The sequence below is a fragment of the Cervus elaphus genome, chromosome 27, assembly GCF_910594005.1.
Source record: "Cervus elaphus chromosome 27, mCerEla1.1, whole genome shotgun sequence".
Classification (NCBI taxonomy): Eukaryota; Metazoa; Chordata; class Mammalia; order Artiodactyla; family Cervidae; genus Cervus; species Cervus elaphus.
Genome location: NC_057841.1, coordinates 27,745,202 through 27,762,943, shown reverse-complemented (window position 1 = coordinate 27,762,943; position 17,742 = coordinate 27,745,202). Strand labels below are relative to the sequence as shown.

At 36.8% G+C, this 17,742-nt stretch overlaps 1 protein-coding gene across 1 annotated transcript in view; it reads right to left on the bottom strand.

Moving 5' to 3' along the window:
- The window catches only part of CCDC178 (coiled-coil domain containing 178), a 369,784-nt gene that overhangs the window by 168,728 nt on the left and 183,314 nt on the right, over positions 1 to 17,742 (bottom strand). The window lies entirely within an intron of this gene.

Here is a 17,742-nt window from a genome sequence, read left to right as displayed (position 1 = left end):
TTAAAAAATAAAAACAACATTAAAGAAGCCTACTCTCCATTTGGAGCAAGTGGAATTTATGTTAGTAACTCCAATTAACTCTAATGGGAGTTACATGAATAAATCTCAAAAGCACTGAAAAGAAAGGAGTTTTGCTATTACAGGGCATTCAGAGAAAGCCTAGATATGATTTCATGCAGATTGCTGAAATGTCAGTGAAAATATCTGTGCAAATTGGTTAATAGGCAGAAAAATATTTTAAATTTAGATACAATGAATTTGTATGTCATTATAGAATTGAGTATATGGAAAACTATTAACCTTTTAATAGAATTTTTAAAGAAATTTATATATTTCTTCTGATTCTAGTTTGAACTGAGGAATGAAGCTAGGTTTAAGAGAAAATACGTAAATATTATCCCTAACCCTCAGTGCCCTCTAGGTTATGTAGAAAGGAAGTAAGTCTTCTGACTACTGTAAATATGCCTGCTTCTTAGAGCTTGTTGTGATATACGCTTTAACTCTGTTATTAATGGAAAATCTTTTTAAACCAATTTCCACAATGAACAGGTTTTGTTTATTTGTTATCTGTTATTATTTCACAAATTTTAAATATTTCAGTGATTGGAGAGTCTATTGACAATGGGCCCAGATTACTCATGTGAGTTCTGCAGATGCCTCTCTAAGTCTGTGGATCCTTAACCCTAGTCATATTTCATAGGGTCTTTTGTATATAGTATGTTTCAATATGTGCCTGTTTATGAACGACAATATTAAAAAAACAGTGATTAGGAACTTTTTGGTGGTCCAGGGGTTAAGACTTCGCCTTTCAACGCAGGGGGTGTGGGTTTGAAAATCAAAACACAAAACAGAAGCAACATTGTAACAAAATTCAATAAAGACTTTAAAAATGGTCTTTAAAAGACATTAAAGACATTAATGTCTTAATAAAAGACTCTAAAGACATTAAAAAAAAACAAACTTAAAAAAAACCCAGTGAGTAAAAGTCTACATCCTTAAGTCTCCCAAAGTTTTAAGATCTTTTATAATGATCAGGAGTGACTAATACTACTTGAATTAAAAAATAAGTAGATATAGAACAGCTTCAAAATTCTGAGATACATTTCAAATAAAGAGAGTACTTCATGTGATGTGGGTGAAGATGAAAATCATTAAATGTGCTGAAATGGTGATGATTTTGCCTCTCTTAGAAGCTTGTTAGACATAAATCAACCAATTCTTCATGTACTTGCAAAAGTAGAAAAAAAAAATAAAGAACATATACAAAATGCTAGAAACTCATGAATAGACATTTGTATTAGAAAATGTTAGAATTAGGGATTTTCTAAATATTTTAGATCTCTAGGAATAGTCTTTTAGGAACATGTAACTCTACTTTTTTTATTTATTCATGTTTTACATAATTTTTTGGCTTTAGGAAAATATTCCTAATATATTTAGGGAGTGCCTTTTGTACATTTTATAAAACTTCATAGTCCACATTAGGATAAATGAAAAAAGCTTTTTAAGAGATTGTGTCCAACATCTGCTTAGATCTCAGGCCAGTTTCAACATGTGCCTACTGACAATTGGCTGTTTTGAAAACAGTGATTACAAGACTGTAAGATTAATTATCTCAAATGTTTTGAGAAATTTTCTAATAATGATCAGAAAATGTTAATGCAATTGAGATATATTAATGGCAGCTACAAAATATTACTACTAGCTACTGAAATGTGATTTTCTCTTCCACATATAAGGGTTACATTTTCATAGTTTGATGTTAAGAAAATGGCCACTGATTTTAAACAAGAATTATGTTTTTGAATATTAGACACAACCAACACATCCTATCTGTACACCTCCCTCACTCTTTCTTCCCTGCTTCCCTTCCTTTTCCATTCTTCCCTTCTTTCTGTATTTATTAAATAGCTAATAAGTCTAAGATTCTATAGATTCTATACTAATGTTCAGGCAAAAAAACTTGCTTTTAATATAGTATACATGTAAAATGTGGAAAACTGAGCTTTTACTCCTGTTTCTCTTTCATTGGAAGAGAGAAAATACTAGCATGGGTCAGATCAATGAAATCTTCTGCTGCCAAGCCGAAGAACATGTGCTAATTTTCAAAAATGAACAAAAGATATTGTGTGCTTCTGCAGTTGATAATTTCTAGTTTTCAAATCCAGAATTTCATAAGACCCCAAACTGAATTGTCATTTCATTAGGATAAAAGCCCAGAAATAAACCCACACACTTAGGGTCAATTGATCTACGATAAAGGACGCAAAAATATACAATAGAGAAAATATAATCTCTTCAATAAGTGGTGCTGGGAAAACTGAATAGCTACTTGCAAAAGAATGATATTATAATATTTTCTGACACCATATATAAAAATAAGCTCAAAATGGATTAAAGACCTAAAGATAAGACTGGTTACCATAAAACTCCTAGGGGAAAACATAGGCAGAACATTCTGACATAAATCATAGCAATATGTTTTTTGTTCTGTCTCCTAGAGTAATGGAAATAAAAACAAAAATAAACAAATGGGACCTAATTAAACTTAAAAGCTTTTGCACAGCAAAGGAAACCATAAACAAAATGAAAAGACAGCCTACAAACTGAGAGAAAACACTTGCAAACAATTCTACTGACAAGGGATTAATCTCCAAAATATATGAACGGCTCATACAGCTTAATCCCTGGAGTAGGAAATGGCAACCCACTCCAGTATTCCTGCCTGGAGAATCTCATGGACAGAGGAGCCTGGTGGGCTACAGTCCATGGGGTTGCAAAGAACTGAATTAATTGCAACCGGTTTAATTGCAAGGGATTAATCTAAAAAATATATGAACGGGCTCATACACCTTAATACACACACACAAAAAGGTCCAATTAAAAAATGGGCAAAAGACCTAAACAGACACTTCTCCAAAGAAGACATACAGATGACCAACATGAAAAGATGTACGTGAAAAGATGTTCAGCATTACTGATTATTAGAGAAATGCAAATTAAAACTACAATGAGATATCACCTCATACCTGTCTGAATGGCCATCATTAAGAGTCTACAAATAATAAATGTTGGAGAGGGTGTAGAGGAGGAGAAGTCCTTCTACCCTGTTGGTGGGAATGTAAATCGGTGCAGCCACTGTGAAGAACAGTATGGATGTTCCTCAAAAAACTAAAAATAGAACTACCATATGATTCTGAAATCGCACACCTGGGCATATATCCAGAGAAAACTCCAATTCAAAAAGATGCATTCATCCCAATGTTTACAGCAAGGCTTTTTACAATGCCCAAAGCATGGAAACAACCTAAGTGCACATCAACAGATGACTGGATAAAGAAAATGTGATATACACAGACATACACAGAGACATACACACACACACACACACACACACACACACACACAAAGGAATATTACTCAACCATAAAAAAGAATGAAATAATGTCATCTGCAGAAAATGGATAGACCTAGAGATTATCATACAAAGTGAAGTAAGTCAGAGAAGACAAATATATGATAATCAGTTAATATATGGAATCTAAAAAAAATGATACAAATGAACTTATTTACAAAGTAAAACAGTCTCATGGACAAGGAAAATTTAGCTACTGAAAGGGAAATGGGAAGTGATGAATTAGGAGTTTGGGATTAACAGATACACAGTGCTATATATATTATAAAATAAATGACAAGAACCTACTGTATAGCACAGAAAACTATATTCATTATCTTGTAATAACCTATATGGTAAAAGAATCTGAAAAAGAATATATATATATATATATATATATATATATATATATGTATATACCCACACACACATATATATGTGTATGTATCTATAACTGAATCACTTTGCTGTACACCTAAAACTAACACAACATTGTAAATTAGCTATACTTCAATTAAAAAAAATTATTAATAAAAGTCTATGTGATCTTGCAGTACATGTTTTTTTTTAAACTATCCCATTTTGCTGATACAGAAGTAATTTTCATCCTAGAATTGTATAGAATTACATAGAGATATATACAATTTAAAAAAGAAATCACAAAGTGACAACACTCTGTACATGACCTAGCCTATTTCTTTAATGTGATAGCTTTCATCTTTCAGATTTACGATTATCTTTTTGGAAGCACATATCTTTGGTTGATCGGGCAATGGCACCAGTGCTACCAAAGGAGCCTGCTTTGAACTCTGCATGCTTCACTTTTTGACTCTGTCTAGGTCTGGCTGTATCTGAAGATGTCATCCAGCTTGGGAGGAGTAGGCACTGACCATCACATTTGCCCGGTCTTATAGACTGGATTTGATTTGCCCTACTAGCTTTTCAACACTCCTCTTCCAGTAACAGACACTGACTACTGTGAAGAGGTAGACTTGTGACCAAATGCAACTGATTTCAGTTGCTTATTTTATAGAAAAATTGAAAATAAAGCTTGAAAGACCTTATCAGTCTGTAAAATGATCCAAAAAAAAAAAAATGTAGCAAATACGACCCACACACATTCAGAAAGTTCACCATGAGGAAGGGGAAAGCCTGACTGCTGGCTGACATGATGGAGAACAGATTTGGGGCAGAGTCCACTGTAGCCTTTATGGGCCTATGAGCAGGCAGAGGGGGGATGACTGTGTGGAGCTTAAACTAAAAGAATTGAGGCCAGAAAATTGAACCAATGGCCTCCCCACCTCCTATGAAAGTGAAAAGTGAAAGTCGCTCAGTTGTGCCTGACTCTTTGTGACCCCATGGACTATACAGTCGATGGAATTCTCCAGACCAGAACACTGGAAGCCTTTTCCTTCTTCCAGGGGATCTTCGCAATCCAGGAATCAAACCCAGGTCTCCCTCATTGCAAGAGGATTCTTAACCAGCTGAACCACAAGGGAAGCCCTCCTATGGTGTGGAACAAAAGTAACTCAGCTTAATACTATAAAAATACAAGTTCTCTTTCTCCCCACACACTTTGGTAAACTCCTCTCAGACTAGCAAAGCATCTGACCAGGACTAATGCTGATCTTCTTAATAATTACAGAGGTATGGAAAATGTCTATCCTGATTTCAGGGCCACTTCCTGCCCACAATGACACTATGAGATGGCAGAAGCACAGAAAAGAGAATAACGTAGATTTCTCACATTCTATCTTCAGGGTGAGAATAACTAGAGTCGATACCTTAGCCTGAGGAATAAGCCCTTGGTTGGGAGGCGAGGATGGTCAGTAGTGAATTTAGTGATAGAGCAAGAAGGACATTATTAGAGACAGCAAAATGATATATGTGTGGCTTACAGGGTCAGGGCTGGGGGTGGTCATTGAATAAAACCACACTTTGGAAATAAGACATATTGCTTAATTCAATTATAAAATTTAAAGTCCAGTAAAATTTTATTCTGTGTTTTTACTTTAGTGCTATCTTACTTTTCTAAAAATAATCCACCCTCAATAAACTTGAAGATAGAGTTATTAAAAATTTTTGCACTCCTTCAGTTCACATAAGAACATTCAGTGAGCATCTCATTCTGCAGTGTTATCATGTACAAGCACTTTTTAAAAAAAAAAGCAAGTAATATACCAAATTTCTACAACTTTAGTGTTTTCATTTAATACAATCTTAGGTAAAACAACTTTTATAAGGAATTACATTTAAAAAACTACTCCTAAGTGGATTAATATTAAGGTAGACTTTATTTTTAGCATGTGTATGATTCATACCATTATAAATTCCTAGTATTAACTCTATTTCCTGAAGAGAACCTCATCTATCTGAACTGATGCTTGTTCTAAGTATACGAAGATTCAAAATCTTTCCACCTTTTGACTAGATAACTTTTCTTTATGTCTATTTATACTTCATAAATCCATTATAAGCCCATCTGGAAAAGCAATTATTTCCAGGCATCAACTAATTTACTAGACTTCCTTCTCAATGGATATGTGGTTTCTACTTTAGACAACCAATTTCCATAGCAAATCAGGTGGATTTTGTTTCTGCATCCCTGTTTACACATAAGCTAAATTAAGAATGTTGTCATCATAGATGTAGCTACTGGCCAAATAGAAGGTGCAAAGTCTGGGAGTCACAATGACATGGGTAATTAGTCGAAGTCATGTCCAGAGTATTTCGCTCCAAGGCTTGTTCACTTACAGAAGGTTACATGCCAACAGCTCTGTAAATCAACAGAGTAATGGAAAGTGGACAAGGTGTACACTTAGAATCTATTCTTTAGCCATTTGCTTTCTTGGACAAATACTTAATCTCAAAGTATTTGAAGTCCCACATCTACATGAAAATAGTAATACCTAGCTTTATCTCACTTCAGTTCAATGGGAACATTTATGTAAAAAGTATAAAGGTATCATTGTGTCTATCAACCATACACTATTATGAAGCCTAGATGTATGTGCGTTATGCTGTGCTAACATTATACACTTCCAGGAGGCACTCAGTTGCTGAAGATCAATTACTTAGTTCTTTGGGTGTCAACTACTTATAAATATTTATCTTCATCTGCATGAGAAAATAAAGAAAAAAAATCCTTATTTGTTTTGCAAAGTACAAACAGCATCCAGGTTTGCTCTGCAATGGAAGATTCAGGGATTTATTTTACACACGATAGGAGAATTATATGAGGTTAAGAACGGGTAGTCCAAAGGTTAAGAAGTCACCGCGCAATGCAAGGGATACCGGTTAGATCCCTGGTCTGGGAAGATCCCACATGCCGAGGGGCAACTAATCCCGCGCACCACAATTTAGGAAGGCTGCACAGTTAAGAGTCCGTGGTCCACAATGAGAAGCCACCACAATGCAAAGCCTGTACACTGCAAATAGAGAGAAGCACCGGCTTGCCACAACTAGAGAAAGTCTGTGCCTAGCAAGGAAGGCCAGCAAAAATAAAATCAATGAACTAATTTTATAAAAGAAAGAATTATATGAAAAGTATGACAGAGATACACTTACCACACTAGCAGTAAAGCAACATAAAAAGCCTCAGCAGTAACTTACTAAAAATTGTATTCATATATATGTACACATGTATATAAATGTGTGTAAATATATTTATGAGCATGTGTCTATATATATATTTATGAAATATTCAGTATTTAGATGTCATATTGAAAATCAAAGCTTTGGATGAAGTCATTCAGACTAGTCTCAATTTACTTTTTTCATTGTAACAACAAAATATAGAAAAAAATTAATTTAAAATGGCATGTTTTATGCAAACTTTCCCAAAAAAGTTTATATGGAATCCTATGATTTGTTTACATATGAAATAACTGATTTACAAATATCATATGACTCTGGAGAAAAGAAAGGCTTTACCTCTTTTTATAGTTAATTATCTGTCTGATCACCTACATATATAATCTCTATATATGAATGAACAGTGTTTTAGAAATATGTCACTTTCTGATAAAATAAAAGTTTCATATTAACATTCACAAACTCATTTTTTAATAAATTATTTTCTCATTCATCTTCATGTAATATATACTCATTATACATAAATACTTAATGGAGAAATTTAAAGAAATGTAATCATAATACCAATACATGTCTAACTTTTCTTCAATTTTTAAAAAATATTACTAAAATTACATAAAAATGCAAACTCCTTTATTAGGTATCAGTATAATAATCAAGTAAAATATGTGTCAAATAAAAGTTGAAACTCAAATACATATGTAAGACTAAGAAAAGGGAAGTCTAGAGGATATTTTGGAATTTTTACAGTATCTATAAAGATAAATTTCAGCTCTGAGGTTTTATAAAAAATCACCCTGTAATAATGGTTAATGGTTCTTTTAGTATTTAATAACATCTTACTGTAGAAAAGCTTCAGATTATTGTATTTTAAATAAAGCAACATAAAAAAAGAAAACAGCAAACATTTATAGATGGAACGTGTAAAGTTCCCCATGAAAGATAACTAAAGCCCATCTTTAGACTTATTTATGAATGTCAAACTAATTGCTTTTAATTAACTATTTGCAAAATGACAAATTGTTTAAGCAAAACCCACTCATAGAGTATTTTCTATTTATGTAATTAATACTATTAAAAAGAGGATAAAGATAAAACCTGCATTTTCTGAGAATGATCATTTCTATGCTATAGATAAAGCAAGAAATACCGGTGGGTTCAGTATTTTCTAAAAACCTAAATATGTAAGTCATAGGTATGCAATAATCTACTGCATAAGGAACATGGTCAACCAAACTGTCACTATAGGTATAGTGTACTGATTATTTTGTAATATAGTAAAATGTTGAATCACTATGTTAAACACTTGAAACTAACATAATACGGTGCATCAACTACGTATATGTGTGCTTAGTCGCTCAGTCGTGTCTGACTCCAACTATACTTCAACTTAAAATAAATGAACACTGTCAGACAACTAGTAAATACAAGAGCTCACCACATAGAGAGAAAGGCGATGTGGCTGAGCATGGTGCGTAAGCGGTAGCTGGTGGGGGATCAGAGAGGTGAGAGATCACGGTGACTCTGCATGCCAAGGCAACCCATCTGGATTTTATTTTGAGGGTCACAGAAGCCACTAGAGGGTTAAAGCCAAGGTAAGACTTTACGTTTGTAAAGCGATAACAGCTCGGAGTAGAATTGACTACAGAGGCAGGTAGTAGCGATGACAGGGTCTAGTCTGGTGGTGGAGGAGGGTTACTGTGACTAATGAAATGTGGCAGTGGACACCTGTTGTGATTCAGAAAACATAAACTTCCATAAAACACATAGATGTTTACCATCTCTGTCCTTTTGTGGTTTTTATTTTAATCAGCAGAGAATCATAATGCTTATTATGGCTTCCCAGGTGGCGCTGGTGGTAAAGAACCCACCTGCCAAAGCAGGAGACTTAAGAGATCCAGGTTCGAGATCTCTTGGAGAAGGGAGTGGCAACCCACTCCAATATTCTTGCCTGGAGAATCCTATGGACAGAGGAGGCTGGCAGGTTACAGTCCATGGGGTTGCAGAGTTGGATACAACTGAAGTGACTTGGCATGCAATGAGAATGCAGACATTATCATGTTAGAGCTTTTCAACTTCTGAGTTAATGAAGGGCAACTCAAGCTTTTTCCACATGGAGACTGCACGGATGATCATCAGTCTGCACCCAGAGAGGAGGTGAGAAAAAGACATCAGCTTTCTGCCCCCTTCCTCATGTACCTCCTCCAGCAATACCAGTAAGACACGTGCTCTGCCTGCAGGGCACTTTAACTGCTTAGGGAAACTGAATTAAGCTCAAGAGAAAAATGTGCTATGCAAGGAAGTCTGTATCTAATAAGTAGCACAAGCAGTGAGTACTCTAGAAAATTACAAAAATAATCCTTATTTAAGTACTTACATGTTAAATACTGTGTTTAAGGACACTACTTCATTTGATTTAACACAATATTGTCCCAAAACATGAGACAGCTAAGATTCATAGAAGTAAACTTGGGCATGTTCACAAAACTAGTGAGTGCCATGATTCAAACTCAGTTCTGTCTGAACCCAAACAGCCTCTTCCAGTCACTTGGTTTTTATAGGTAAGAGTAGGTGCTTTAAGGTTTTATAGTCAAAGATGTCTTCACTAGGAGACAGTGAAAAGTTACAATTTTCAGAGAAATGAAAACAAAGGCAAGGCATTCTGAAAAGAGAATGATATGAGTGATAGATATGAAGGCATGTTAAAGAGGTAGGCATGGAAAAAAAAATTCCTTCAGGCTAAGTGGAAGAGACTGGCTATTTGCAAATAGATATTACCATTTTATCTATGTTCTGGATGGTAAGGTGTTAGTGGAGATGGTATAAGTTAGTCCCCGGGCTGGCCCATAACACCTCTGTAAGGCAAAAGGCTTTACTCTCTCTTTCTTCTTCCAACCGGGGGTCAGAGGCAGAGAAGCCAGTTGGGGGGACCAGGACCCTGAGAATAGCAAGTCCTTAAAGCTCAAAGAAGCCTGGGTCTCTGAAAACTCCTCCAGCAGTTTGCTCACTGATCAAGGTTACGCATGTCAGATGTTCTGAGCAAGAAGTAGACATTTATTAGATTAAGTTACTAAGCATTGTGGAATTTTAACTTCTATAATTATGTATCCTAAATAATACACAGTGAAAATTTCACCTGATAAAGATGTGAAGTTAAGGTACATTAGACTCTGTAGAGGGGAGGAGCCAAGATGGCGGAGGAGTAGGACGGGGAGACCACTTTCTCTCCTACAAATTCATCAAAGGAATAACTGAATGCAGAGCAAACTTCACAAAACAACTTCTGATCGCTAGCTGAGGTCATCAGGCGCCCAGAAAAGCAGACCATTGTCTTCGAAAGGAGGTAGGACAAAATATAAAAGATAAAAAGTGAGACAAAGGAGCTAAGGACGGAGACCCGTCCCGGGAAGGGAGTCTTAGGCGGCCTTGCTTGGGCTAGGGTCCGGGCCTGAGTGCCCTGAGGACAATCGGAGGGAGCTTCTGTGAGGTGCCAACTAGACTCTGTAGATTGACTTGTTCAACATCTGTTTTCAACCAATGTTCTCCTTCTTTTCCTGAATCCACTACAGATCCAGGTTCCCTTAGAATTAACGTGGAACAGGAGACACCACTCTGATCAATGAGATGTAAATGCAAGTTTCATGAATATGTTTCTTCTCCATTTCCCCAGCTCCCTTCTTTTATGTGAGAGAGGCTGTGGTACCTGAGGTTGTACCAGCTGTATTGTTACCAGGAGGGGAAAAGCCAAGAACATCTCAGAGGTATGAGTGCTGATACTACTGAGGCACTGTACCAACCCCAGAAACTACACACCTACAGACCCCAGTAAACACATACACACACAAACTAAGGAAACCCCTTTCTTTAAGACACAGATATTCATGAGTTTGGCTACTTGAAGCAGAACACAATTTTAACAAATATGAAGGTTAAGTGGATGCAAAATAGTGTTTCTAGGACATTTGAGCATGGTTGGAGACATTTTTGGTGGCCTCAAATGGAGGATCTAATGGGAAGAGGCCGACAATGCATAGGACAGCCCTCTATACAAAGGACTATTCAGTCCAAGTATCAATAAGGCTGAGGTTGAGACTTTGTACTAGAACTGGCAAAGCCCCTGCATTCAAAGGTGCCAGTACTTCTTTACTTTGATTATGATCATCTTTACAGATAATCATACGATACAGCAGGATTTTGAACAAGAGAGTAACGTAAGTAAAATGAGCAGAGAAGAGAGTAACCTGGGGTTTTACACAGAATGAACAAATGGAAAAAGGAGTTCAGAAGCCCAGATAAGAAACTGGTTATTAGAACCTGGATGATGGTGGTGGAGAAACAGAAAGGAAGGCTCAAACCCTCGATTAATTAGGAAAGAGGAGTTTGAGAACAGAATGACAGAAGTGGTTGGCAGAGTTGAAGTAAGTGGGTACTAGATGAGCAGCATGATATTAAACATTTAAGTGGAAAAATGAAATGTTTAACCATTTATTATATTAATGTTTGCAAACAAGCAACCTTGCCAAAACAGTGAAAATAAAAGATCCAAATAAAAGACCTTCATATCCCCTTGTCCCCTGAACAGGTTGGAAGTGCCAGAGTTATAACTGAAATATCAAGATAGCTGTGTTTTTAACACAGGTATAATACATTTACCACGTAAAGTCACAAACTGCCAACATCCGTTGGATCATAGAAAAAGCAAGAGAATTCCAGAAAAACATCTACTTCTGCTTCATAGACTATGCTAAAGCTTTTGACTGTGTGAGTCACAAGAAACTGTGGAAAATTCTTCAAGAGATGGGAATACCAGATCACCTTACCTGCCTCCTAAGAAATTCAGGTCAAGAAGCAATAGTTAGAACCAGGAATGGAACAACCAACTGGTTCCAAATTGGGAAAGGAGTACGTCAAGGCTGTATATTGTCACCCTGCTTATTTAACATATATGCAGAATACATCATGTGAAATGCCAGGCTGAATGAGGCACAAGCTGGAATCAAGATAGCCTGGAAAAATATCAATAACCTCAGATATAAAGATGACACCACCGTAATGACAGAAAGCAAAGAGGAACTAAGGAGCCTCTTAAGGAAAGTGAGAGTGAAAAAGTTGGCTAAAAACTCAACATTCAAAAAACGAAGATCATGGAACCTGGTCCCATCAATTCATGGCAAATAGATGGGGAAACAATGGAAACAGTGAGATACTTTATTTTCTCGGGTTCCAAAATCACTGCAGATGATGACTAAAACTATGAAAGTATACTTGAGAAAGTATTTTTGAAGTGCATATGAATAGGAAACAAGACTTGTCTTGAACACACACACAATAGCATCACAGAATTTAAAAGGAGAAGAAAATAAAGTCCCTTCTATATGAGTTTCATTCCAACAGCACATTCACAAGTTCAATTTGTTTGTACGTCCAACAAAGTTAGCCCAGGTACCCAACTAACACAACAAGCTATATAGTACTGTACTGTAATAGGTTTATAATACTTTTCACATAAATAATACATTAAAAACAAACACAAACAATAAAATATTTTTAATTTTACAGTACAGTACCTTGAAAAGTGGGCTTCCCAGGTGGTGCTAGTGGTAAAGAAAACCAGCTGCCAAAGTGGAGGCGTAAAAGAAGCGGATTTGATCCCTGGGTGATGAAGATCTCCTGGAGAAGGAAATGGCAACCCACTACAGTATTTTGCCTGGAGAATCCCATGGACAGAGGAGCCTGGTAAGTTACAGTCCATGGGATCGCAGATTCAGAGACAACTGAAGTGACTTAGCACACACACATACCTTGAGAAGTACAGTAGTACAGTACAACAGCTAACACACAGGGGCTGGCATGGAGTGAACAGGCCAGAAGAGTTACTGATCGGAGGACAGTGAGGAGGTGGGAGATGGTAGAGCTGAAGGATCATCAGCAACAGGAGACAGAGGGTGAGCTGCAGTTTCACTCACGCCTGACGCTGATGGCACAGGTTCTGGCTCCTTGCTGGATTCAACTCTATCTACCCTCTTAAAATAAATGATCCGCTGATGTCTGGGTAGTGGCTCTTTTTTTCTCATTATAGATGACACAAGAGCACTGGATTGTATTCTGAATGGCTGTTTCAACTTTCGTGTACCATTCTACATTTGGGTCCTGTACTTTAAAAATGAACAGTGCCTCCTCAAATAAAGTAAACCCCCTTGCCATTTTCTGTGTCGTGAATCTCTTCAGTTTTTCAGTTGCTTCTTTTTCCTCTTGTATCTCTTCATCCTTTTTCTGAGGCTCCAATTCCATTGTTATCTCGTGGCACTTCTTAGCAGTACCAGCTACATCACCATAGCTTTTACACAGGTTTCTGGGCATCTCTGGCTTGAAATAAAGCTAGTATACTACTGGTACTCTATGCAGTATTGTAAAGTACACTTGCAGAGGATGCATACACGTGACAGTGTACAATAGACGTGAACTAATTTAGGTGATTGGACATGCAAAGGCACATTCACATCTTTGAAAGTTTGCAACTTGAAGGTTCTGACTTACTGTGTACTTGACTATGTTTTCTCACTACATCATGAGTCAGGAGGAAATGGAAGTTTATAAATGTATTCACTGAATATTCTCTACTTTATCTATATATTTTTAAAGAAATTTAAATAGAATATGGTTAAATGAATATTATGAAAAATGCACACAGCAGATTCAAACATGCTGTAGTCAACTCTAGTAAAATTCCTTTGTTCTCATGAAGTCCTAATTAAATAGTTCTCCCAATATGATTATATTATATTAATTATTTTATAAAGATATCCAAAAAGTGTAAACTGTATGTGAATTACAGAAAAGGTGATGATTATAAGCATATCACAAAACTAGGTATTAACAAAGCTCTGTGAACTACTGTGAAAGCTTCATTCTTTTCTGAATATGCCATATTTCATCAAAAAACTTTATAAATCCGAAGTATGTAACTTGCTTATTCCTAAGGTAACATTATTGACTAAAATAAATATCAATGACTCATACATAGTATCCATGCTATGAGTTTACAGTTTACTAAATTACCTTTGGTTTTGCATTGCTGTTACTGATGTGTAACAGGTTCCAACAGATTCCAACATTTTACTGATGGTATTTTTTGCCTACCAAGTTACACTATATTGAAGACGAGTTTTATTCTGTAAAATAGGGGATTCAAGTTGTTCCCCAACTACCCGCAAGCATCCTGAAAGTTAAATAGCTTGTTTCTCTCCAAATGAAAGACTTAACTAAAATAAGCAGTATGAACAATCTCCAACTGTGAACTAATTAAAGACAATTCTCTTTCAAGGTTTTCTCACTAGATGTCATTTGTGATTTTATTTTGCTTTCCTTAAACTTGTCCTATTTTACATGCCTGCTCTTTCAAGATTTATCCTTAAATGGCACGATATTTTAATATTGGAAGTCAGTGACTTTCTAATGGGTTACACTTAATATTAAGCTATTTACAAATTACAAAATAAGTGAGAAAAAATTATAATACTATGAAGTAGCATGATGTAATAAATAGGTGACAGTCTACTTTTTCAAGCCTGTTTTAATGTCCGAAAAGTCATGTCTAACTGGCCATAGCTAAAGCTGCAAAACTATATGCTTTATATTCTCTATAACTTCAGTTCCTTATGCCCTGCTTCCACTTATATTGTCAAATTTGTAGTGTTGAAAAGTTGGGGGAAATAACTGTGGAAGTTTTTTAGGAAAAAATCAAATCTAATATCATATCATGTTTTAAAATGTTTAATAACAGAAAAGTGGACAGAGTACTAAAGTAATACCTGAAGAAATGTAATGAAAAACTCAAGGAAAAATAGTCAGTTTAGTCGCTCAGTCGTGTCCGACTCTTTGTGACCCCATGGACACCAGGCCTCCCTGTCCATCACCAACTCTGGGAGGTTCCTCAAACTCATGTCCATTGAGTTGGTGATGCCATCCAACCATCTCATCCTCTGTCGTCCCCTTCTCCTCCTGCCTTCAATCTTTCCCAGCATCAGGGTCTTTTCAAATGAGTCAGCTCTTCACATCAGGTGTCCAAAGTATTAGAGTTTCAGCTTCAGCATCAGTCCTTCCACTGAATATTCAGGACTGATCTCCTTTAGGATGGACTGGTTTGATCTCCTTGCAGTCCAAGGGACTCTCAAGAGTCTTTTCCAACACCACAGTTCAAAAGCATCAATTCTTCAGTGCTCAGCTTTCTTTATAGTCCAACTCTCACTATTTTTCTCTAGAAAAAATACTAGAATTCAACAAAAGTGGAGTACTTCTTTCTAGAGTAACAGGGTAATGAAAAACATCTTGACTATGCCAAAGCCTTCAACTGTGTGGATCACAATAAACTGTGGAAAATTCTGAAAGAGATGGGAATACCAGACCACCTGACCTGCCTCTTGAGAAATGTGTATGCAGGTCAAGAAGCAACAGTTAGAACTGGACATGAAACAACAGACTGGTTCCAAATAGGAAAAGGAGTACATCAAGGCTGTATATTGTTACCCTGCTTATTTAATTTATATGCCAAGTACATCATGAGAAACGCTGGGCTGGATGAAGCATAAGCTGTAATCAAGATTTCCCGGAGAAATATCAATAACCTCAGATATGCAGATGACACCACCCTTATGGCAGAAAGTGAAGAGGAACTAAAAAGCCTCTTGATGAAAGTGAAAGAGGAGAGTGAAAAAGTTGGCTCAAAGCTCAACATTCAGAAAACTAAGATCATGGCATCTGGTCCCATCACTTCATGGGAAATAGACGGGGAGACAGAGGAAGCAGTGTCTGACTTTATTTTTTTGGGTTCCAAAATCACTGCAGATGGTGATTGCAGCCATGAAATTAAAAGATGCTTGCTCCTTGGAAGGAAAGTTATGACCAACCTAGACAGCATATTCAAAAGCAGAGACATTACTTTGCCAACAAAGGTCTGTCTAGTCAAGTCTATGATTTTTCCAGTGGTCATGTATGGATGTGAGAGTTGGACTGTGAAGAAAGCTGAGTGCCAAAAAACTGATGCTTTTGAGCTGTGGTGTTGGAGAAGACTCTTGAGAGTCCCTTGGACTACAAGGAGATCCAACCAGTCCATCCTGAAGGAGATCAGTCCTGGGTGTTCATTGGAAGGACTGATGCTGAAGCTGAAACTCCAATACTTTGGCCACCTCATGTGAAGAGTTGACTCATTGGAAAAGACCCTGATGCTGGGAGGGATTGGGGGCAGGAGGAGAAGGGGACGACAGAGGATGAGATGGTTGGATGGCATCACCGACTCGATGGGCATGAGTTTGAGTAAACTCCAGGAGTTGGTGATGGACAGGGAGGCCTAGCGTGCTATGATTCATGGGGTCGCAAAGAGTTGGACACGACTGAGCAACTGAACTGAACTGAACAGGGTAATGAACAGCCTGCAGGCCTGTTGACCACTATGATCTTGTCACTTCCCACTAAATTTCTTTCAAGGGCTATTAATAATTTATTGAGATGTTAAACTTCAGGAATTGTGCATGCATTACTTTACATATAATACTCACTGCAATCCCTTGAGTTAAAACTACTTTTATCTCCATTTTGAAGGAAAATATGTTAATAGCCAGTAGAAATTAAATCCAAATCTGAATGGAAGCAGGCTGATAACAACTATTCTTAATATGAATTATTTTTTAAAAAGTTTGGACCAGTTGTTTCAAGGACTAGTTTGAATTAGTCTCATAGTCTTTGCCATTTGGGTTTTTCCTACCAACCCCAAAATATCTCTTGTGACTACATTCATAAATTATTCTATTCTTTCCAAATTGATGTTACTCATTACTTCTCATATTCATGTTCTTTTTAAATTGTATTTTAAAAAAGTTTGATCTCATGCTATCTCCTAGGCTTGAAAAAGAAATTTCATCATTACACAGTTTCTCCACTGATTCCCATTTTGTGCCTTCCTGTAACGCAATCCTCTTGAGGAGAACACTCCTGTCCTCTTCAATTTTTAAGTCTAATTTACTGTTTATAATACATTTGAAATCTCACTTGGTCTACTGGAAAGCATAATGTCGACCTAGCACTCTGAATACTTCTTAGAATTTTAATAACATTTGTGGGAGGCGCTGACCGCTTAGCAATTATCCAGGGGCCATCTCACATTTCTCAGTCCTACTGAAATTTGGAATGAGTCTAGCTCTGACTACAAATATAAGAAACGGGAATCAGCTAGAGGCCAAGCCATTTAACAGGTGATGTGTGACCCACCAGTTTTCTCTTCTGCAAGGAGACCACTTTCACGTTACTTTCCCAACAAGGGTACGTCTAGTTAAAGCTATGGTTTTTCCAGTAGTCATGTATGGATGTGAGAGTTGAGCCATAAAGAAAGCTGAATGCCAAAGAATTGATGCTTTTGAACCGTGGTGTTGGAGAAAACTTCAGAGTCCTTTGGACTGCAAGGAGATCCAACCAGTCAATCCCAAAGGAAATCAGTCCTGAATATTCATTGGAAGGATTGATGCTGAAGCTGAAGTTCCAATACTTTGGACCCCTGGTGGGAAGAACTGACTCATTAGAAAAGACCCTGATGCTGGGAAAGACTGAAGGCGGGAGGAGAAGGGGACAACAGAGGATGAGATGGTTGGATGGCATCAGCGGCTTGATGGACATGAGTTTGAGCAAGCTCCAGGAGTTGGTGATGAACAGGAGTGCTGCAGCCCATGGGGTCGCAAAGAGTTGTACATGACTGAGCTACTGAA